General features: G+C 56.0%; 1 long non-coding RNA gene across 3 annotated transcripts; it reads right to left on the bottom strand.

The window, feature by feature from the left end:
- Positions 1 to 14,835: 14,835 nt before the first annotated feature.
- On the bottom strand, positions 14,836 to 22,072 carry LOC306667932. Of its 3 annotated transcripts, none has more exons than XR_013765681.1 (3): positions 21,372 to 22,072; positions 19,796 to 19,964; positions 14,836 to 17,685 (listed from the first exon to the last, which is right to left on the bottom strand). It is a non-coding gene; the product is annotated as an uncharacterized lncRNA (long non-coding RNA). The 3 variants fall into 3 exon arrangements; XR_013765682.1 differs by having other exon boundaries at positions 19,796 to 19,901; XR_013765683.1 differs by lacking the exon at positions 14,836 to 17,685 and adding an exon at positions 18,046 to 18,091.
- Between the last annotated feature and the right edge of the window lie 845 nt (positions 22,073 to 22,917).

Genomic DNA, 22,917 nt, shown 5'->3' with positions numbered 1-22,917 from the left:
GACCACTGCTGAGGGGACCCAGGAGACCACCCTGCAGGAGGGACCTAGGAGACCACCACCCTGCAGGAGGGACCCAGGAGACCACCACCCTGCAGGAGGAACCCAGGAGACCACCCTGCAGGAGGGACCCAGGAGACCACCCTGCAGGGGGGACCCAGGAGACCATCACCCTGCAGGGGGGACCCAGGAGACCACCCTGCAGGAGGGACCCAGGAGACCACCCTGCAGAGGGGACCCAGGAGACCACCCTGCAGGAGGGACCTAGGAGACCACCACCCTGCAGGGGGGACCCAGGAGACCACCCTGCAGGGGGGACCCAGGAGACCACCCTGCAGGGGGGACCCAGGAGACCACCACCCTGCAGGAGGGACCCAGGAGACTACCACCCTGCAGGGGGGACCCAGGAGACCACCCTGCAGGAGGGACCCAGGAGACCACCCTGCAGGGGGGACCCAGGAGACCACCCTGCAGGGGGGACCCAGGAGACCACCCTATAGCCAGTCATACACGCCCCACACGCCTTGCTCCAGATCAAGCCCAGGCTCCTGGTGCTGGGCTCCTGGCTACCTCAGGCGGCCTCACCCTAGGTAGGCAGTGCCTGGGCTACCCCTTCGCGCTCTGCTTCTGCACAGAGCATCATCCATACCTGATGGCTGCTGACGATGCAGGGCTGCCCTGACTTGGTTTGCAGCTGAGACCCCTCTGGAGTGGAGACCCGAACACAGTGGAGACCCGAGAAATGCTGTTTGAATAGAAACGAATGACATGCCTGGTAACCGTGCAGTACTCAATCAATGAGGCTGTCGTGAAGGTCAGATTTCACACAATAATAGGCTCCCACCAGCCAGAGCAAAGGACTTGGTGATTTAATTTGAGCACTCTTTCAATAGGCACCAAGTTCTCTGTGAGTGGCCTTCCTTATCTGGTCATATCTAGTTAACTGGCATGAAGCATGACCCTGAGCAGTCCTGACTGGCCCCCTTGCACCGGCCATCTGCCCGGAGAAGGGCAGGGATCTTCTGCTCTGCAGTCGCCTCCTCCACTGAGCACCAGGGTGTGGATCCCAACGTTGGTCATTCATTTAAATTAAGACTATGCTCAAATTCAAATCTGTTTTCAGGGAGCTCATTAGCATATAACACCACTGTCAATCCTCAATATTTGTCCTAATGGGTTCCCTTTCAATTTAGGCTACATCCAAATGGATTTCAGATGGTTTACAACTGTACAGACATACTAAGACCAAAATCAACCAACAGAGGGAAAAGATGTAACTCAAGAAGCAAAGATTAGAAGTAGGGGTAAGAAAGGTTACCAGATATCTATATACCTTCATGGACGAAAGGATGGAAGGATGGATGGATGGGTGGATGGGCAGATGAATGAGTGGGTGGATGAGTGGGTGGATGAGTGGGTGGATATGTGGGTGTGTGCATGGATGGATGGATGGGTGGGTGGGAGGGTGGATGAATGAGTGGGTGGATGTATGGGTAGATGGGTGGGTGGATGGGTTGGTGGATGGGTGGGTAGATGAATGAGTAGGTAGATGGGTGGATATGTGGATGGTTTGGTGGGTAGGTGGATGGATGGATGGGTGGATGGATGGATGGATGGATGGGTGGATGGATAAATGAATGAGTGGGTGGATGTGTGGGTGGATGGGTGGGTGGATGAATGAGTAAGTGGGTGCATGGGTAGATATGTGGATGGTTGGGTGGGTAGGTGGATGGACAGATGGATAGATGAGTGGATGGATGGATGAATGAGTGGGTGGATGTGTGGGTAGATGAGTGGGTAGATATATGGGTGGATGAGGGGTAGGTGGATGGATGGATGAATGAGCATATGGATGTATGGGTGGATGGGTGGGTGGATATGTGGGTGGATGATGGGTGGATGTGTGATATGTGGGTGGATGAATGGGTGGATGTGTGGGTGGGTGGGTGGGTGGATGGGTGGGTGGGTGGATGTGTGGGTGGATGAATGAGTGGGTGGATGTGTGGGTGGATGGGTGGGTGGGTGGATGGATGAATGAATGTGTGTGTGGGTGGATGTGTGGGTGGATGTGTGGGTGGATGGGTGGATGGGTGGGTGGGTGGATGGATGAATGAATGAGTGGGTGGATGTGTGGGTGGATGGGTGGGTGGGTGGATGGATGAATGAATGAGTGTGTGGATGTGTGGGTGGATGTGTGGGTGGATGGGTGGATGGGTGGGTGGGTGGATGGACAGAACATAGATATCAATTTCAGGAATCAAACCTGACACTTTTCTCTGAATAAATCTACTAGTTATAAAGCGAAAGATAAGTTACAGGGTTCCTGTTTGAAATACACAGCCCACATAAAGACAGGTTTTTTCTGGTCCTGAGTCATAGTAGGGACACTGAGCACTGTGATTCTGAACAGTGCTGTCAATGGAAGCTCTAATGAAAATGTGAATCCCAGTTACCTATGGCAGTTTCTTTCAGTGGCCCTGTGGGCATGATTGAAAGTCATGCACAGAAGCTTCTCTGGGGTCAGACTGTGCTTCAGGTCACAGGGCCTTGTCTATGTTAAAATGGAGACACGGTGGACAGGGCATAGCCGTTAGTGCTGTCCCAAGCACTCCGTCTTCTGGGGCACTCCTTGCACACCAGCCGGGAGGCTGCTCAGAGGGAGGTGTGCACCACGTGCTTGGTGGAGCCATTCTACTGAAAAGACAAAGGAGCGTCCGGCAGAGCAGGTCCCCAGGGCCCTTCCACATTGTGCGCCCCGGTGCTGAGTGTGGGATGAGCCCCTGGAGAGGCGCGTCTCCTCGATGCCAGCTTGGCCGCCAGATGCCCGAGAGAAGTCACCAGGCATGGTTACTGGAGTTGACAGCTAAAGTCTAGACGATGTTCTTGGGCGGAAGTTGCTGGACTGAGGCTCCTTGGCAACTCTGCAGTGTGAATCCAGGGCTCTGGTTGTCAGCAGCCAGGGAATGACCGGTTTGCCTGAAATGCACAGACGCTGAGGCTTCTTCAGGAATCAGAGAGGCCGGGTCCAGGCGCTGGTGTGCGCGGGGGTGTGGGACTTTGACAAATGAGAAAATCGTTTTTGCCCTCCTGAATCTCATGATGGCATTAGGATAAAACATCCAAAAACGCATTTAAAGGCTTAAATCAATATCAAGATCATTCAAATTGCCCAATTAATAATTTCTCTCCTGAGTCAAAGGTTGACAGCAGAGACATAAATTCTATGAAATGTCTTGGAAGATTCCTGACGGATTTCTTTTCTATGACTTAAAGCAGCCAGTGTTGACACTTCCACCTGGGAATCTGAAAGGAGCAAGATCGGGAGAGGAGAGACCTGGGCATGTTTTAAGGGCAGACACGCTCACACGGCCTCTGCCATCTGGGATCTGGGGCATTCTGGTGGCACTTGATGAGGGACACCTGACGTGTGTCAAGCTAGCCGTGTGGCTCTCTCAAACCGCACGTGGCTCCTGAGGGTGGCTCGGGGGCTGCCCCCTGCTTGCTGCAAAACAAACATCCGTGGACCCGCTTTCCTCAGTACAGGCTGGGCGTACGTGACAGAGAAAGCATCTCCATATGTCCAGCCCCGTGGCCAGCACCTCCTTGCTGAGCCTCCACTTCTCCAGAGGAAACTGAACCCACTGCCTGGAACAACGGACTCCAGCCACAGTGGTGAGCGAGCCTCCAGTCCTCTTGGGCCTCCCTCACTCCTTCAAGCTTGGGAGTGTCACCGTGTGTTATGACAGTGCTCTGTCCTCAGTCTGGTCCCCACCCCACGCCCCAAAGCCCAGCCAGGACAGAGGTTATACGGACACCCGTGTTTCAGGACTCAGAGGAATGGCCTCTGGACATTTCTCAGTCACTCGTGAACCAGCCCGGCTCAGGGCCGTTGCACTCACGCCTGCTGCGAAGTCCTGCTACCCATAACTACAGTGCAGAGGCGCGCCTGCAGGAGGCTGCTTCTCTGCAAGCCGGGCGGGACCCTCCCCGAGGGCTCCGTGCTTGGCCAGGACCCACCTGGGTCTCCTCCACACCAGACTCCCCAGACCGTGGGGGGCATTCTCCCCTCACCAGTCCCCACACACCCCTTCGGAGCACGACTCTCGGACACAGTAAGACGCCTCCATTTCCCACCTATGCTTCCTGGAAGCGTCACAGACACATAAAACCCGCAGCGTCTCAGGTGTGCCAGGTTCGCTGTGAGGCACACCACGAGGCCATTGAGGGGATGCTGGCGAACTCGGGGCCAACGCCGAGCCCCACGTGCCCCAGAGCCAAGACCTCGTCCACGCTGCGGATGTTCCGAGACGGGCCTTTTATCTTCTGGACATTCTACACTTAGGAAAATCCCATTAAACCTCCCGCTCTAGACTGTTTCCCGGGACGGTGTTCAATCACTAATTGGAGCCTGATGAGACCGTAGGAAATCTTAGTGGAAAGGCAACTTTTGAAAAAGGAAGACTGTGGCAGTGAGACTTCTCGGAAAAGGTGCCGTGTGGGCTGCACACCCGGGTGCAGGTGACGGTCAGCCTCCGTTTGATATTTGATATCATCGGTTCTGCAGAATTTCGCACGTAGCTATTGGCACTGGTGGCCGAGCAGGAGGAAGGCAGAAGATGCACTTAAGACACAGTTCCAGTTTTCACTCATAGATCTGACGGGGAAGGCGATCATCTATCCTTGAAATTCCGGGTTACAGTAAAACTCTATCCAGACGATGTGCCGAAAGAACCCAAGAGGTGTTCCCTGAGCACACTGGGCACACTCGTACTCCACTTCCTGTTCCTTCCAGATTGTTCTCTCCCTTAGGCTTCTCAAGCTCACAAGTAGACTGGGTCCAGCTCGCTGCTCGGTGGCCTGTGTCCACAGGGCCTGCTGGACCACGTGACCTGGCTGCCGCCACCTGCTGCTCGCATCCTCCTTTCCCCACACTCTTTCCTTCCCAGCACCCAGCAGTTCTAGCTCTTCTGGTTCTCCTTAGATGATGCCTTCATGCCCCCCTCGCTGCGTGAAATGCAAGCTCTGTGAGAACAGGAGGCTGGTGGGAGCTCACCCTGCCGCCCGGCCTGGAAGACTGCCAGCTTGTCGCAGCTTCGATAAATACTTCTTAAATTAACGTTCGGGGAATGAATCACGCAGGGCAGCCACCTTTGCAGTCTGATGTCATGCGGATTAAGACATCTTCCAGGAACGCTCGTACTACCACGGAGTGGTGCACTTCCTGGGAAACACAGCCCTCCCCCAGCACTAGGACCAGTGCCACGCTCGGGCCACCAAGCCTCACCACGCCTGCTGACTCAGTGTGTCCCCAGCCACAGGTCTCACACACACACACACACAGCTGCACCAACTCATGACTGCAGACCAAGGCACCCTGGCCAAGCAGTCTCAACTCTGAACATTAGCACCCAGGCCAGCACTGACTGCAGACGTTCACACAACTGAGGCAAACACAGGCGTCTGAGCCACGCTTCCTAAAGAAGGACACAAACCCTTGCACAGCAAACCTGTCTGTCCGAGGTCCGTCCATGGCTGGGGTTGGAAACGCGCTGTGTGCTGGGTCTTCTCATCGGCTATCGCTGGGGTAAGCTGGCTTCAGTTCAGGTTGCCCTGTGTGTCCCAGGCTGAGGCTGAATACCTAGAACTTGTAGTCTTCATCCAGCAAAATACAACATGCATGGGCATGCTTACAGAAAATCCCCTGGCCACAGAGTCCAGCACGAGGCCCTGGACAGCCCAGGGAATGGCAAGCAAGGCTAGAGGTAGGGCCTGACTCAGACCAGGAGGGGGACACCCTCTCCCTGGTGACTTCCCAGCCACCTGGCGTCTCCCAGCCCACCCTGTCCCTCCTCAGGACTCCTTTCAGCTTTCATCTGCAAGCACGACCCACAACTACCGGCCACCCCCTTGGTGGCACATCGATTGACACGGGGGCCTTGTCTTCAAGCCTGGAATGTAAACTCCATGTCAGGGGATGGAGTGCCCCTGCATAGTGCAACCAGCATCCGCACAGCCCTGCTGCAGGCAGGCACCCAAAGCACCTGCGCTGAGCACCCTCGCCCGTGCACACCACCCACGGGGCAATGTCCACTCTCAGTGTGTTTCAGTCCACCTGAGCGACCTCTGTCCACGGCACAGTGGGCTCTTCAGCTTCACATCAACAAGTGCAAAGTCATGTCCATTTGATTAAATAATAAAAGAATTCTGCAACAAGATGTTCTTACCAAAAGAAAATGAGGAAGAATATTCTAGAAAGCCTTCTTTTCCTGGGTGGGGGATGGGAGGTAGTAGGCACTCCACCCTAAGGAGCAGAGGGAATGGGGGTGGGGTGAGAGGCATCTTCATCAGCACCTCCTGTCTGTCCCTCCAGCCCCTGGTTCCCCCAGGGTCACCTATCCAGTCCTCTCACTATGCCCACCTACTGGAAAATGGGCAAGCATCAGCGTCCAATTTCACGGTCAATACCGGATGCAGACCCCGAGATGGAGAGAGCCAGCCGATGGGAAGGACGGCTCCTCTCCGGCTCCAAGCTGTGACTGGCTCTTCCTAGTGCAAGCTCACCTTACTGCATAATCACTTTCAATTCTGCAGAGCTTGGAAACTGGGTTTAGAAAGTAGAGGAAAGGAAAATTCACCAATTGAACGTCTTACATGATCTGAACGTCCCCACCCAGCCCTCCACACAAAGCACGCTTTATGAACACAGGCAAGTGCTCAAGTCAGAGGGCACCACGGTGCTGGAGAGGCTGTTTTACGTCCCCGACACCAACGCTGGGCGGATGAACTATTGAGGCCGGGGTTTAAGTGTGATTAATGCTGGCGCTTGGAACGCGTCCAAACTTATTAAATCTGATGGAGTAAAAGAGCATAACTTTCTCATCTTATTTCCCAGAGATGTGATTAGATGCAGCGTTGTAGTGAATGAAACTGCAGGATGAGCCTGTGGGGGAGGGGAGCGCGGCTGTATTTATGGAGAGCTAAGCAGAGGGGAGTGTGTTGGCCAGTTCGGGCAGCCTGATCCCCTCCACCCACGGAGAGGGGCGAAGACCCAGAGCGAAGTCACATGAGCTTCCTGAATATTCCTCGTGCTAAGAGTCGACTACTAGAACAAACAGAAAAAGTGTTTGCCACATTCCCCTCCTCCCACCTCAAAATGAACTTGTGGGGACTTGGTGTGCATCACACAGCCCCATCCTTCCACGCCACGCTCCCCGAGGCACAGAGGTCTGCAGAGGGGCCTTCCTCCCACGTGGGAAGGGGGACCGTCCAGCTGCACCCTGTCTGCGTCCACTCCTCCAGACGTGTGTCTGTGGGCTGTTGGGAGGCCACCCCGTCCAGGGCTGGGTGCATCTCTGGGCAGGGGTTCCTAAGGACAGTGAGTCTACGGGGTAAATTCATTCAGTTCTGCTCTGAACAAAGCATGCTTCCAAAGAAAACTGGTACCAGTGAAGTGAAGGACCCCCACCGTCCCCAGAGAAGGCTGAGCTTCTGCCCCAAGCCAGGAGGGTCTGGACGCTGCCTCGCTGCTGCAGGGAGTGTGGCACCGTCCACCAGGTACACGTCCCAACCCAGCACAGACCCTGCCACGACTCCAAACTCTAGAGATGGAAATACTTGGATACTTGGATTTAGGGCTTTCACTTAAGAAACAGAAACATAACAAAAATATTTGTACTGTCAAAGCCCATTCCAGTCGATGACAAATCCCAAGGCAGACTGAGCTGGAGAGAAGGACACAAAGTGCCCCCAGCCTCCCGACGGATAAAAGAATAACAAACACACAAAAAGCCTGCCAAACAACAAAGCTTCAATTTACTACACATGCTCATCAGTTTAACCCCCAAAACCCTTAAAAGCCTGCGGGTGAGCCAGCCCTTCAGTGCAGGGCCTGAGCACGCCCCAGATCAAGGCCCAGCCCCACCTGCTTTGTCTGTGAAGATGAAAGCTGGCGAAAACAGGTGAAGGTGCTTTTGAATCATCACCTGCAATTAAGCAGAGGGAAACCCAGAGCCGCGGAGGTAGCCAAGCTCGCTTTCAAGAGGCGCCCGGAGCAGGTGGACGCCTGTGCCATTGCTGGTGTTGGCCGGCAGTCCCTCCGAGTGACGCGCACTTGCCGGGGAGTGCTGAGCACCCTGCAGGTTGCGGGGGACACGCTCGGACACACGGTGCACACGCAGAGGCAGCAGGGACGGGCCCTCCACAGGGCCACGCCTCAGCTCTGGGAGTCTGTCTCCCAACCGCTGTCTCCTACCAAGTGCAAGTTTTCCTTCACCTGTCCTCCGCGGGTACCCGACACCCAGTGACCACAGCCAGCGAGTGTTTTCAAAGAGCAGGGACTGCATGCCAGGGTTCCCAGGAGAGCTGTGCCACGGGAAGGCCCACGGGGCACAGTGGGACGGGGAGCCGAGCAGGCGTCGAATGCCTCTCCCTGACCCAACCTCCGACTGGCTCTTCAGTAGAGGGAAGCTCCAGCAGGGCCAGCCACGTCACCAGCCTGCCATCACCAGCACACAGGCGTCCACCAAGACACACCGGCCGCCAGGGAGTGTGCCCTGGGCCGGAAGCTGGCCCCGTGGATGCCGGCCTCAAGCGGCTGGTGCCAAGAAGACATTCCAAGGGAAAGTCCCACCCAGCTTTGATTTCAGAAGGAAACCCCCAGAGGAGTGGGGGGACCAGCAGCCTGGGCGCCCAAGTCAACCTCCCTGGAGATGGCGTGGGAAGGGGTGGGACGACACTCCACTGTCAGGTCAGCTCAGCGTCCACCCCACGTTCAGTCCATACGTCAGCGGTGAGCATCGATGCCAGCCCGATTTCTGTCACATCAAAGCCAACGGTGACGGTGACCATGAGGCCACAGAGGAACTGCCCTGTGTGGCCTCTGGATAGCTGCTCACCTGGCCAAGGCCGCCAGGACTCTCCAGCAAAATTCAAAATTCATGTCTGTGTCGCACAGTCAGTGAGGAAGCTGGGAAGGGAGGTGGGCAGGGGTCTTGGCCTCGGCCAGTGCCCCCAGCCCCACCCCAAGGCCTGAGCCCAACACCTAGAACTTCCGTTCTTCTCCACAGGTCCCTGAGACCAGCTCCGAATTTCTGTTCTTGCTGGCCTGTTTTGTGTCCCCTGATGACCCCCTTACAAGCGTCTCAAGGCTCCAGCCAACACCCTGAGCACCTTCTGTCAGAGGTGTGGCCCCACCTGAGAAACCGCACCTGTGAGGTTATATGAAATCGGGTCTTCGGGCTCTATCTGCTTCCCCAGCTCTGGATTGGGGGTCCTCACCTTCCTACATGGCTGTGGTCACTCAGTCCAAAGGAACAGGGTCTTCAAGAACTTTGCTATTTTGTCAATAAAATGAGTATGCAAAAGCATCATCTTAGATAAAATGCCATTTTTTTCTTAAAACAAGTCAAACCACCATGGCTGATGTGTGCAGCCTTATTCTGTCGGTCTTCCCGTCAGCCAGATGCCATCTCACCTGCACAGTTTCAGATCTCAGCAAGCAGAGCCAAGTTCCTCCTTCACCCTCTCTGTGGCTTCAAAACAGGAGGAAAAAGATTACCATATGAAAATGTCGCCTGGGTGTCCGGGTGAGCACCTCAGGGTGGGCTCAGCTGCACCTCTTAAAGACAGGAAACTTCCCTCCACGGCAGGAGCCAGAGCAGAAGCTAAGCGGGTGGCAGAGGACGGATGTGGGCCTCTGGACTTGCCCCTACCCAGTGAGCTGCCCGGGAGCAGTGCAGGGACCCCGTACAAGCAGTGCACAGAGGATAGGAGCAGCCTCCATGGCCACAGGGCTGAAGCCCGTACCATTCCCACAAAACCACGCGGATTTACGAATCCCTGCAGTTATCATCTGTCAGGATTGGGAGTCACAGGAAGGTCAGGGCCTAAGGTCAGGGCCTAATTTATGCCTTCAAACTGGATCAACACGGGAACTTCTAAGCTGCTGGTTCATTTGCCACTGCCAGTCCAGGCCACATCAACACTGTGTCTTGTGACCCAGTCCCGTGCTCGGCCATAGCTACATGTGTGGCCTGACTCTGTCCATCGCTCACTCCATATTGTACCTTTTCTACATAGTTTTTTTTTTTTTTTTTTCTTTCTGAAGTACATTTACAAATACTAGCTCCAATCCAGGGAGAGCTGGACTCTGGCTATGTTCAGCTCCTTCCCAAGCTTCCATCTGCCTCTCGAAGGAGATGGGGCGGGAGCACAGAGTGGTGTGGGTACTCCATCTGCCCGTCTGATGTGCAAGTTTCTGCTCAGCATTAGCAATTCAGGGTCTATGAGAAGGGGCTCAGACCACCAGTCACTCTCCCCAGTGACGCTCAGTAGAGCCCAGAATTTCAGACCCTCTATGTCCATCCAGCAGGGTAACTGCCCACAACTGTCCACAACTGAACTCCATGTGGAGGCCCTGGGTCCACAGACCTCTTTTCCCACCTGCCCTGCACCTGACGTCTTCTGCGGCCACTGCCAACCCCAGACTCTCCTGACCAGTTGCCAGCAGCAAATGTGGAAGGACTAACTGAAGCCAGGGTTTGGATCTGTAGCCTTTCCACGTGAGATTAGAAATTACATACGGGGCTCCAAAGCATGTCCCAAATTCATGGGAACCACGTCATAGCTAGGGTTGCAAGATTCAGCAAAGAAATCCCAAGACACAGCATCCACTTAAACTAGAATCCTGGAACAACAACAAATACATTCAGAGAACAAGTGCATTCCAAATATTTCATAAACACATTTTACCAAGAAAATCTATTTGCAGCTAGCATCAAGGGAGGCACCTGGGATTCTGCCTTCGATCTTGGGCCCTACCTAGTTCAGTCCTGCTAACCAGGCTGAACTGGTCACGCCTGTTCTCACTGAGCTGTGCTCTCTCAACTTCCTGGGGTTCCAGAGAGCAGAGGGTCAGACAGAGATGCTCATGGCCGCCTTGCTGCATGACTGCACACTGCTGCTGGGTGCTCTGCAGCTGAGAAGTGCCTGATGAGCAGAGGTGCCTGCCCAGTCCCCACACTGTGATCTCCCTGTTTTGCACCTTCCAGGTCATTCACTCCAAAGACGCACTGACATCCAGCTCTGTGTGGGGCCCTGAGAGGGGGCAGCGGGCAGCCAAGGTGGACTTCCGTGGCCCTCAAAGAAGTCAGCACTAAGCACACAGCCCTTTGCTCTCTGCCTGCCTGTCTGCCAGGCTCAGCTTGCAGCACGCTGGCCCCTGGGTCTGAAGTGGACTTTGGCCTGCCCCAGTGGTGACTGTCCTGCCCAGCTTCTCCCCATGGGCTTTGCGGGGGCTCAGAGGAGGGCTTGCCATGCTCCCTGGGAAGGGCCTGTGAAAGGAGCGTCTGCAGGGGCCTGGCTTCCAGTCCGCACGTCTGAGTTCACCAGCTCCTGGCAGGAGCCCCACACACAGGCCACCCTTCCCTCCCGCCCCTGTTCACTCTGGGTCTGAATTTGCTTACAGTTCATCAGGCTGGGCAAACACAACCCGTCCACGCAGTTGGGTGAGGGATGTTCTTCTCTGCTGTCATGTGACTGGCAGGCCTCCCAACCCCCTAGTGATCCTGTAAGTAAGCGCCACCCTTCAGTGCGAGGCACCTGGGACGCTCCGCGAAGACTTGCAGGGGTGTCACACACAGGTGCAGGCCGCAGCCTCCACTCCGGGCGCGCAGATCAGGGGCCCCTTGCTTCCACTGCACGTGTTTCTTACACGCATGTTACAGTCTTTGAGGGGAAGCCAGAGAACCCTCCCGCCACGGCCTGCCCGCCACGCCCACCTCCCGCCACGCCACGCCCACCACGCCCCACCCTCCACTCCACGCCCCACCACCCACCACGCCCACCTCCCGCCACGCCCCACCACCCACCACGCCACGCCCCACCACCCACCACGCCACGCCCCACCACCCGCACGCAGGCAGGTCAGACTGGGACTCCAGACGCCTCTGCCGTCCCACCCACGCGCTTGGTCTGACAGGTCATACGCTGGTGACCTGTGGTGGCTCCTCTGCCTGTGACAGTTCCTCATCCTGTGGCACCAATGGCCTTGACAGCTGGAACATCGACTGTCCCTCGGCTGGGCTCCGTCAGGTCTCCCGTGCACCCGCAGGAAGACACCTTGAGGACCGGCCCTTCGCACCGTCCTGTGGGGAGGCTCCGGGGAGGCCTCACCAGAAGGTGGCCTCTGAGCAAGGACCGGGAGGCCAGGGAGAACCGCAGACTGCTGGGCGGGAAAGCGCCGGGGCTGCAGGCGGGAGCCAGCGGAGCTGCCAAGAGGGGAGCGGCAGGCTGGAGGGCAAGCGGAAGCTCAGAAGAGAAGGGGACACGGGCCTCGTTGCCAGCTGGTGGGACGCGGAGACGTCTTTGGACCTTTTGTGTGCGAATGAGTGACATTACCAGAAGAGCTCCTTTCGAGACCCGTGCAATCGCCTGGTCTCGGAGGGAGGGAGGGAGGGGCCGCAGCTGTGACCCCACCGGCCAGGGCAGCTTCGGCTCTGCCCAGGCCACGCCAAGTGTCCTTCTTAGACACTGGAGCTAAGGGCTACAGAAGGACAGCGCAGCTTGCAGGGCTGGAGCTCGGAGACCGGGCTGGGCAGCGGTTTCTAAGCAGAGGACACCAACTGTCCAGCAAAAGGATCCACAGAGGTGCAGCTGAAGGGCGGCAAGTAACTTCTGGCGGCTGAGCCCTATCTCCAGCAGTGGAGGCCCAGCAGGCCTTCACCTCCTGTCCGGCTCTCCTGAGCGCTCCAGTTCCTGTGCTTCCCTCGCGTTTAGATCTGCTCGCATGGGTTTGTTTGGTGCAGCTAGATGAACTCTGAAGTTACAAGCCTGGGCTGGGAACAGCACTGGGCGCGGAGTGAAGGCAGGGAGGCTGCTGCAGGGCACCACTGACAGGCCTCCACCATTGAGGCCCTGGGGATCAGCATCCCTGCCCTGGTGGTCCCCTCAAGTGCCCTCTGGGGTGGGCCACCGAGGTGCAGTGCTGCCCGTGGACTAAAGGTTATGGAATAGACACACCCGTTGTGTGTCTGGGCCATGCTTCATTCTCTCCTGGAAGTATTGAGTTTTGAAACAAAGCTGGAAATCAAGTGCCTAGGCCTGTGGTGGCAGCTCCTGGGGATTCTGGGAACAGGGTGCCAGGGCACAGAGGAAGTGCTCGGCAAGTGAGCTCTCGAGCACCATCACGACCTGCCCCCCTCGGCTGGGCATCCACCCTCCACCCCCCATGACAGTCCTGCCCACACTGCCCCTGGGGCAGGAGTGAGCCCACGAAGAGCCTCTGTGACAGGACTCCAGCCTCCACTCTGACCACAAAGAGCAAAACGCCTCATGATAGAATCACCCCCCATGTGGGCAGGGCACTCTGGTGCCAAGGATGCTACCGACCACGGGTCTGGAAGTTGGCTCAGGTGAACATTCCTCAAGCAGAGGGGAGAGGCGTCGAGGCTGGGTCCTCCCTGGAGACACCAGCAGGTCAACCTGCAGGGACGCAAGGACATTGCTGGGCTGGGGAGAGGAATGACTCTGCCTCAGCTGGAGCAGGAGGCCAGGTCTCCCAACTGCTCTCAGCACTCCACGTGACCTCATGCTGCCCTCCAGCACCCAGCTGCTTGCCCAGGTCACGTGTCACGTCCACGTCCGCCATCTCGTACTGACCGCCCGGCCTGCCAGGTTCAGTCCTGTCATCTTTTGGCTTCACAACGGTGCAAAAGTGAGGTCCACCCAGCAGAAACTGATCCTTCCCAGGCGGGTGACAAGAGCTTGGTCCTGTTAGTCAGTTTCCATCCCTGCCACACACTAACTGAAGACCTCAGCTTATGAGCTCCTGGTCTCGGAGGTGTCAGCCCATGGTCACTTGGCCCTGCGGCCTTTGGGCCTGTGGCGAAGTGCAGTGGTGGGCTCCGTGGTGGAGGAAGCGCCTGGCCTCATGGCAACAGGAAGCACAGGGAGCAGGAGGAGGACGGGGTTCCAAGGTCCCTTCGAGGCCGGCCCCAGAGACCTCACTTCCTCCCACCAGGCCCTGCCTCCGAGAAGGGCCACACTTCTTACTGGGGACCAGCCTCCAGCACAGGAGCTGGGAGATATAGATCCTCTGCTGCAACCCTGGGGCGCAGTGAGCTGCCCTGGTCAGGCTCAGGCCATGGTGCACTGCACGCCGAGCTGCGGCATCCGCGAACTACATAGAGCAAATACACCTCCAGCTCGTGGTAGTTTCCACTTAGATGGGCTTAGCAGGTCGCGACCCCATGGCAAGCTGAGCGGCACCCGGAGTCCATGTTTCCACAAAGCAGCTGATCCAGATGGGCAGGGCCACTGGCCTATCAATTCCTCCTCTTCCCACTGTCTGCGCAGCTATGTCCATAGGCTCAGAACAAGTAAATCCTTGCTCTCCCTCTTAATCTCCAAAAAGAAACTGAGCTTCTGTGAATGGGAGCATCAACATGCTCATACACTCATGCCACAATGCCAGCTCTCTCAACTGTGTGCACTGCCAGGCAGCTCTGGGAAGCGCTCTCCTCAGCCAGCATGGTCTCAGCCAGAACACAGCTGTGCTCTCAGGGTGGCTATCCAGATAAGCTGCCCCATCAACGGCCCACTGCTAGACTACACACTGCCCCAAATCTGCAAGCGTAGGACTCTTGCTGTGCCTCAATCCAGGCAGCCCAGTGCAGATAAGAGAAGTTTTGCAGGCATGAACACCAGGGCAAAACATGCACTGGAGCCACTGGCCCACGAAGAGCCGCACAGGCCCTGGAAGACCTCCAGGGAGCCGGGCCAAAAGTAGAACCCTGAACGAGACAGTTATGGCTGTACCCAGAGGGTAGACACTTTGTAGTTTGAATTCATGAAGGTCAATCGTCCACGTGTTCGCAGTAACAGACCAGAAGCCATGCACATGTCAGTTGCTATCTAAGTTGTCCAGTTTTCAAATACGAATCACAAAACATGCATAAAACTGAAAGTATGACCCCTACTCAGAGAAAATTTAAAAAATGATATCAAATGACTGCAGGTGGGAACAGAAGCTGAATTTTTCAGAATAAAAAAATGAAAAGCTACATAAATAAGTTCAAAAGAAAATAAGTTCAAAGGACTAAAGGAAAATGAGCTAAGTTTGAGTGAATTAATAAAAAAAGAAGAAGAAGAAGGGGAAACTATGAAAAAGAAACAAACAGAAATGCTGGAACTGAAAAGTACAGTAACTAAAATAAAAAACTTACCAGGTGGGCTCAACAGTAGGTAAGAGGAGGAAGAAGAAAAAACAATGAACTGACAGAAAGAGAAGTAGAAAATATTCAATCCAAAGAAAGATCGAAGAAAAATGAACAGAGGCTCAGAACTTATGGAACAAAGTCATGCATACCAGCACACATGCAAATGGAATCCCAGGAGTGGGGCAAAGAAACGTGTATAAAAGTTTCTCAATTTGGTGAAAAGGATTAACTTAGAGATCAAGAAACTCACCAAACCCAAGTAGGATTAACAATAAGAAACCACACCTACACACCAAACTGCTGAAAGCCAATGCTAAAGAGAAAATATTGAAAGTAGCCAGAGGAAGATGGCACATTACATACAGAGAAGCAAAGATATAATGTCTCACCAGACAAGAAGACATTAGAATGACAGAGTCAAAATGCAAAAAATAAAAAACTCTCCACCAAGAATCCCATACCCCCTTGAACTATCGTTCCAAATGTTAGTGAGATTAAGACATTCCTAGATGTAGAAAAGCTGATAAAATCTGTTGTTAATGGAACTTCCCAAGTGAAAGGATACTACAAGGAAGGGGGTGCCAGATGGTGATTCAGATTCGTGAAAGAATGAAACACACCAGGAATGGCAAACATAGCTGTAGATACACGAGTGTTTAAAGCAAAAATCATACTGCTGTGTTGCTGTATTTTAACATAGAATGTTTTCATGTAAGCATGTGTGCATACATGTACACGTATATGTATACATATATACATTTCAATTCTAATATTTTTGCATATGGAGGTCAAAAATATGCAGCCTACATGTGTATGAGTATGTGTGGCAGCAACAGCCCAGGGGAGGGTTAGAATGAAGCTACACCTGTGCCCAGGGCCTGTATTTTAACAGAAGAAAGTCAGTGTTAACTTGAAATAGGTTATGATGTTAAAATACCTATGCAGGCCTTACAGCAACCACAAAGTAATCTCTAAAGGAAAGTACACAAAGAAATTGAGCTAAGAAATCAATATTAAAGTGCTCTACTTAAATATTTAACAAAAGAAGGCAGCCCATAGAGCAGAATGGTAGGCAAGAATTCAACCTATTGGTAATTAAATATAGATTTACCAGACACTCCGATTATAAGGCAAAAAATGTCAGGTTATATCTAAAAGCAAAGCCTCACTACATTTTGTCTACAGATGGTAAAGTGAAGGGACATGTATGCGTGAGAGAACTGGAGTGGCCATACTAATATTAAACAGTTTTTAAGCTAAACAATTACTTGAGAAAAGAGGCACATTTAACAATGATAAAGTGCACTTGTACATACATAATGATACAGCATTACTGGTATGTATAACAATTTAGCTGTATACACATGCACCTATGAATAGAGGTCCGCATACGTGAAGCAAAGACTGACAGAGCTGGAGAAAACAGAATCATATCTTGATATTTCACTACTCCTGTCCCCATGATTCATAGACCAGGTAGCCAGAACCCATAATCACACAGAAGGCTCAAATAACACTAGCACGTGACAGCATCGGAAAGTACCCTACCCAACAACAGGAAATGCAAGCTCACCAGGATGGACTGACTGCATTCTAGGCCATAAAGCAAGACTCCATCATTGTCAAAGACTGAGATCAGAAAGTGTTTTCTCTCACATCCTATTTTACATCAAAATATAAAAATATTCTGGCAAATCCCCAAATGCATAAAAACCATGTAATATACTTATAAATAGCAAACAGCTCAAAGGAGAAATCACAAGGAAAATAGATCATGAACAAAATGAAAATAAAAACACAACATATCAAGATTCATGAGAGCCATCTAAGGCAGTAGTTAGAGGGAAATTCATCACTAAAATCATACATTAGAAAAGGACAAAGTCTACTGTCATCCACATAAATTCCCACTAAGAAGCTGGGGAAAGAACAAATCAACACAAAGGAAGAAGGATGAGATAACTAAGAGGACAAAAGCGAGAAATGGCCGACAGGCAAGCGATCGTGGACATCAGCGGAGAGCCAGGGAGGGTTTGTGAAAGATAAAACTCGTGAACCTTCAGGTAAGCTGAGGAAGCAGCACACGCAGATCGCTGCTGCAGGCAGACACTGGAAACCGTTTTGGCAGATTCTTAATAGGCTAAACACACATTTACCAGAAGACCCACCCCGCCCCTTCTAGGCATCCACCCAAGAAAAATGAAGAAATACGTCCACACAAAACTTTTGTGCGAATGCTCGTGAGAGCATTTTTCATAACAGCCAGCTCTGGAAAGAACCCAAATGTCCATCAACTGATGAATAAACAAGCGTAGCATATCCATGCAATGAAATACGACTCAGCAATAAAAGCAAAGGAACGATCCGCGCACGCAGCAGTCGGACGGCCCCACCACGTCAGGCTTGGAGGAGGCGGATGCAGGAGGTGCTGACCACGCCATCCTAGGGACGTGGAATTCCAGGAGAGGCCCAACTGTGGAGAGAAAGCAGAGGCGGGGTCAGGGAGAGTGAGTCCCAGGGGCCTGAGGGACGGTGCGTGTCTTGCCCTGGAGGTAGGCGCGTGAATCAGCCATCGAACTCAACAAGCAGACTCCCCCGGACAGACTCGCCTCGTGCACGTGGGTCGCATCCTGCCTCTTAGCACACCCAGGCTGACGGCCTCATCTGCTGCCCGCCCACCGTCCTTATCCTTCCCTCACCTGCCCCTCTGGTCTGGTCACTCAACCACCATCTGCACATCCAGATCCCAGAGACCCGTAGGCCAGCTCTGCGTGGCTCGGGCTCGAGCCTCCCCTCCGGTCCAGCCTGCTGCTCCTCCCGGGGACCGTACAGAGGCTGTCCGTGTCCCCGCACGGGGGTGGCCACGTTTGCACCCTCGCCTTCTAACAGGGGACAGGCCTTCAGAAGCGTCTGCCAGGGAGCGCTCAGGACTCCCCACGCTGCGCTCTGGCGATGGCTGTTCCAGGCTCCTAAGGGAGAGCCCAGCCTCTGCTCAGCCCTTCCCCAGACAAGCCCCATGGGCTCCGAGCTGAGCTCCCTCCAGATGCCCCTCTCCTTGCTCCTCCCTTCTCCCAAAGCCCAGAGCTAAGGACATGGTCAAGGCAGCCTCCGGTGGTCTCCCTAAAGATTTCAGTCAAAGACCTACCCACCCAATCAGTTTCCAAACATCTCCTAAGGATGGTTTTCAAACGGGCCTCCACCTTTAAATGCCAGCTCTCCCAGCCTCCAGACCCAGCCACTTCCCAGACCCTCTGTTGGAGCATGCTCAGTCTAAAGCCAAGCAGAGCGTCCCCCTCCCACAGAGCCCCACACCTCTGTCCCCACCAGAGACCACCGCCTCCTCCCCCAGAGCTCCCCAGTCACCTCTGTCCCCACCAGCAGGACCATCACCCCCTTCCCCAGAGCTCCCCAGCCACCTCTGTCCCCTCCCTCAGAGCTCCCCAGCCACCTCTGTCCCCTCCAGCAGGGCCATCACCCCCTCCCCCAGAACTCCCCAGTCACCTCTGTCCCCACCAGTAGGACCACAACCCCCTCCCTCAGAGTTCCCCAGCCACCTCTGTCCCCTCCCCTAGAGCTCCCCAGCCACCTCTGTCCCCTCCAGCAGGGCCATCACCCCCTCCTCCAGAACTCCCCAGTCACCTCTGTCCCCACCAGCAGGACCATCACCCCCTCCCCCAGAGCTCCCCAGCCACCTCTGTCTCCACCAGCAGGACCATCACCCCCTTCCCCAGAGCTCCCCAGCCACCTCTGTCCCCACCAGCAGGACCATCACCCCCTCCCCCAGAGTTCCCCAGCCACCTCTTTCCCCTCCAGCAGGGCCATCACCCCCTCCCCCAGAACTCCCCAGTCACCTCTGTCCCCACCAGTAGGACCACAACCCCCTCCCTCAGAGTTCCCCAGCCACCTCTGTCCCCTCCCCTAGAGCTCCCCAGCCACCTCTGTCCCCTCCAGCAGGGCCATCACCCCCTCCCCCAGAACTCCCCAGTCACCTCTGTCCCCACCAGCAGGACCATCACCCCCTCCCCCAGAGCTCCCCAGCCACCTCTGTCCCCACCAGCAGGACCATCACCCCCTCCCCCAGAGCTCCCCAGCCACCTCTGTCCCCACCAGCAGGACCATCACCCCCTCCCCCAGAGTTCCCCAGCCACCTCTGTCCCCACCAGCAGGACCATCACCCCCTCCCCCAGAGCTCCCCAGCCACCTCTGTCCCCTCCAGCAGGACCATCACCCCCTCCCCCAGAGCTCCCCAGCCACCTCTGTCCCCACCAGCAGGACCATCACCCCCTCCCCCAGAGTTCCCCAGCCACCTCTGTCCCCACCAGCAGGACCACAACCCCCTCCCCCAGAGTTCCCCAGCCACCTCTGTCCCCTCCCCTAGAGCTCCCCAGCCACCTCTGTCCCCACCAGCAGGACCATCACCCCCTCCCCCAGAGCTCCCCAGTCACCTCTGTCCCCTCCAGCAGGGCCATCACCCCCTCCCCCAGAGTTCCCCAGCCACCTCTGTCCCCTCCCTCAGAGCTCCCCAGCCACCTCTGTCCCCTCCAGCAGGGCCATCACCCCCTCCCCCAGAGCTCCCCAGCCACCTCTGTCCCCTCCAGCAGGACCATGGTCCTGTGGTCCCCACACTCTGAAACCATTTCGTCAACTTTCGTGTGTGTGTTCTTCTCACCCCAGCCATGCTGCTGCCACCTGGGGGACAGAGGGCAGACCCTCCTCCCGTTCTCACGTGGACATAATCAACACAGACTTGCACTACAAGCAACCGACAGTGTTTTTAATTAGATGCTGTACTTTGATCTGGCTGCCCAGCTTCTCCTGCGGCGCGTCTCCTTGACCCTCTCCTTTATTGCTTCCTCTCCCCCCACCCCAGCTCCGGCCTCGCCTCTGACCGGCCTGCCAGGTGAATTACAGCCAGGGGTGACCGAGAGCCTGGTGCTCCCTCCAGCCACACTGGCCTGCGTTCCGTGTCCCTCAGCCTGCTCAGGAAGAGGCCCGCTCCAGCTGCACAAGCATGGGATCCTCACAGCCTGCTGTCCTGTCTCGACTGCCTCCCCACCTGCTGGCCAATGCCCCCGAAGGTCCGAAGCACTGACGGTCTGGAGGGCAGCACCTCCATGGGCAGCCCTTGGGCCTCCCGTGTGGCCCGTGAGTATGCTGGGCACCTGGCACCGAGGTAAAAGCCAGCGCGGTGTCCCGAGTCGCCTAGCACAGGCCCAGAAGCCAGGGACGCTGGAAAGTGACCTCGTCCTTCAGGCTGCCAGGCCCTACCAGGGGCCCCCTCAATGGCAGAGCCACACAGCAGGACAGATGCAGGACGCCCGGGCCAGGCTTCAGAGGGGGAGCAGGCAGGGAACACGGCCAAGCAGAACCACCCGGACAAGCTCAGCAGGGACCCAGCAGTGCAGGAAGTTGGCCAGCGCCAGAGCTTCCTTTCGCCTCTGAGGGGCCATCCCTGAGCACCAGGGAGACCTGGGGACAGGTCGGCTCCCTGCTGCCCCGAGCAGCGTCCAGCCCAGCCCCAGCTGCCCCGACCCTGACGTGCAGCCTCAGAAGCGCCTGTCTCCACTCGGCGTCCCCCAGGGGTGGGAGGACGACAGCACTGGCCCTGGGGCTGGCAGCACCTCCCTAGCGGGACGCAGGGGCGTGCAGAACAGCTCACGCTCACAGTGCCCCTGCTGGGCCCCATGACACCACGCCTGTGCTTCGAGAGCAGGAAGGGGTCAGAAAGCTCTGGAAGAGTGCCCCCTGGCCAGCCCGTCTCCCAGCCTCTGCTGGGCTAGGTGGAGGGCAGGGAGAGGTCTGGGCCTCCAGCCTGGGTGGCAGTCTTGAGGCCAGCAAGGCGGTGGGCAGATGGGGGAGCAGGGGGCATCCCCGCCGTGTCCCTGGGATTTTCTGGGATCCTGTGCTCCAGCAGACGCAGACTCTTCCAGAGCTTTCTGCCACAGGGGAGGTAGAGGCTTGTCCTTGTGCTGGCTGAGGTCCGGCCACAACTGTCTTGTGGGGTGTCCTCCGTGGGGGTCTCAGGGACTTCTGAGGTTTCTCCCCCGCAGGGTCCCTGGGCCCCGGGGACCCCAGTCTCTTTCTAAGACTGGCCTTCGATCCTCCAGTCAGGCTTGGTAGTCCCTCGCGTCCTCCCCACCTGCCCCCCGTTCTCCTCACCTCTAGAATAGTCATCGTTTCTGCTGAGAATCTCCGCTCTTGCCCGAGGGTGAGGCTGAGGACTCAGCACTGGCACGGTGACACGGTGCCCACCTGCCCCTCCAGGGCACACGGTCTCAGAGTGTGTGCTTCCCACCAGAGAACGGCCCTGCCTCTGAGAGGGCAAGGCATGGACCAGGGTGGAGAGACCCCTGGCCTGGGCAGTCCTGCTGGATCACCGGTGCCCTGGAGAGCAGGGGAGACAGAGCAGACCCCACACACTGCCCAGCCAAGGACCGTGGCCTCTGGTTCCTGAGTCCTTGGGGAGGCCCCCTGTCCAACCCAGCACAACACACCAAACCAGATCCAGGGTCAGGGCAAAGAGGCCCTGGATGGAGGAGCAGAAAACACAGAAAGAGCCCACAGGCTCAAGGAGGGACAGCAGGAGGGGCCGGCTGCTGAACTAATTGCAGCAAGCAGGTGACACAGAGCCTCCAAGGGAGGCTGGTTGTGAGTGACGAGGACCAAGAATCCACACACCTGCCCTCCTCAGCTCCCAAGAGTCCCTCCTCCCTGCTGTGCAGGCCAGTCCAGAGGAGCCTCTGTAGCTGAGTTCCCAGCAATGTCACCTCCCTGCCTGGGCTTCCTCCCTTGGATCTCTCCCAGAAGGATGGACTCCGTTTTTGCCTCCGGTCAAGCCTCTGATGCAGGCTGGTGCAGTGCTGACCCAGCTGCCTGGTAAGAAGCATAGTGACTCCTTAATGAGCGAAGCAGAATCCCCACAGTGCAGACCGCAGCTCCTGCTGCATTCCCAAGAGAACCTGAAAGAGAAGGTCTTCGCACACCACTGTGCAGAGAAGTCGCCGCTGCCCGAAGGTGAACTCCCAGTGCCTTCCATGGGGACACGCAAACCAGACGTGGGTCACCCATAACGGAATATTGCTGAGTCGCAAAAAAGAAGCACTGATCCATGCTCCCGCCGGATGAAGCTTGCGCTGTCCTTTACACTGGGCAGGAGCCGTGATGTTTATGGCCCTCTTTGTGGGGAGGAAACTCTGAGGTGAGTCAGAACAGAAGTAATCACACATGCAACTGAGGCAGCGTGGTGGGTGTGACATCACGGCCTCACCTGAGAATCAAGCAGAGGCTGAACTCTGCAAAGGAGCAGACCACACAGACAACGTGGCCTCGCCAGCAGGGACGACCTTGGCACGCCTCCTGGGTCTTTTCCTCCTCACCAAGTGTCAAATGTCAAGCTGTAATTTTAACCCGCCCCTGAAAATCCCGACCCAGCACCAACTGAGCCAGCCTCTGTGTTTGTTTTCCTCTCACCGGAAGACACTGAGCGCTTCCTCCCTCGCCGGGGTGAGTGGAAACCATGCTGGGCAGCCTCGGGCATGGACTTATCAGAGAGCTGGAGCATATCTGTCCTGCTGGGCCTCGATCGTCGATGGCCCTACCTCTCGTGAGGCCCCGGAGGCTGCCTGACACCTTGCTTGGCAGGGACTCGGGGCTTAACTGAGCAGATGAGTTGGAAGAGCAGAAAAAAGGCAGAGCTGCAGACCTG

The sequence above is a fragment of the Sciurus vulgaris genome (genome assembly GCF_902686455.1).
Source record: "Sciurus vulgaris genome assembly, chromosome: 8".
NCBI lineage: Eukaryota > Metazoa > Chordata > Mammalia > Rodentia > Sciuridae > Sciurus > Sciurus vulgaris.
Note: the sequence above shows the minus strand (reverse complement) of the source record. Positions and strands in the feature narration are given on the sequence as shown.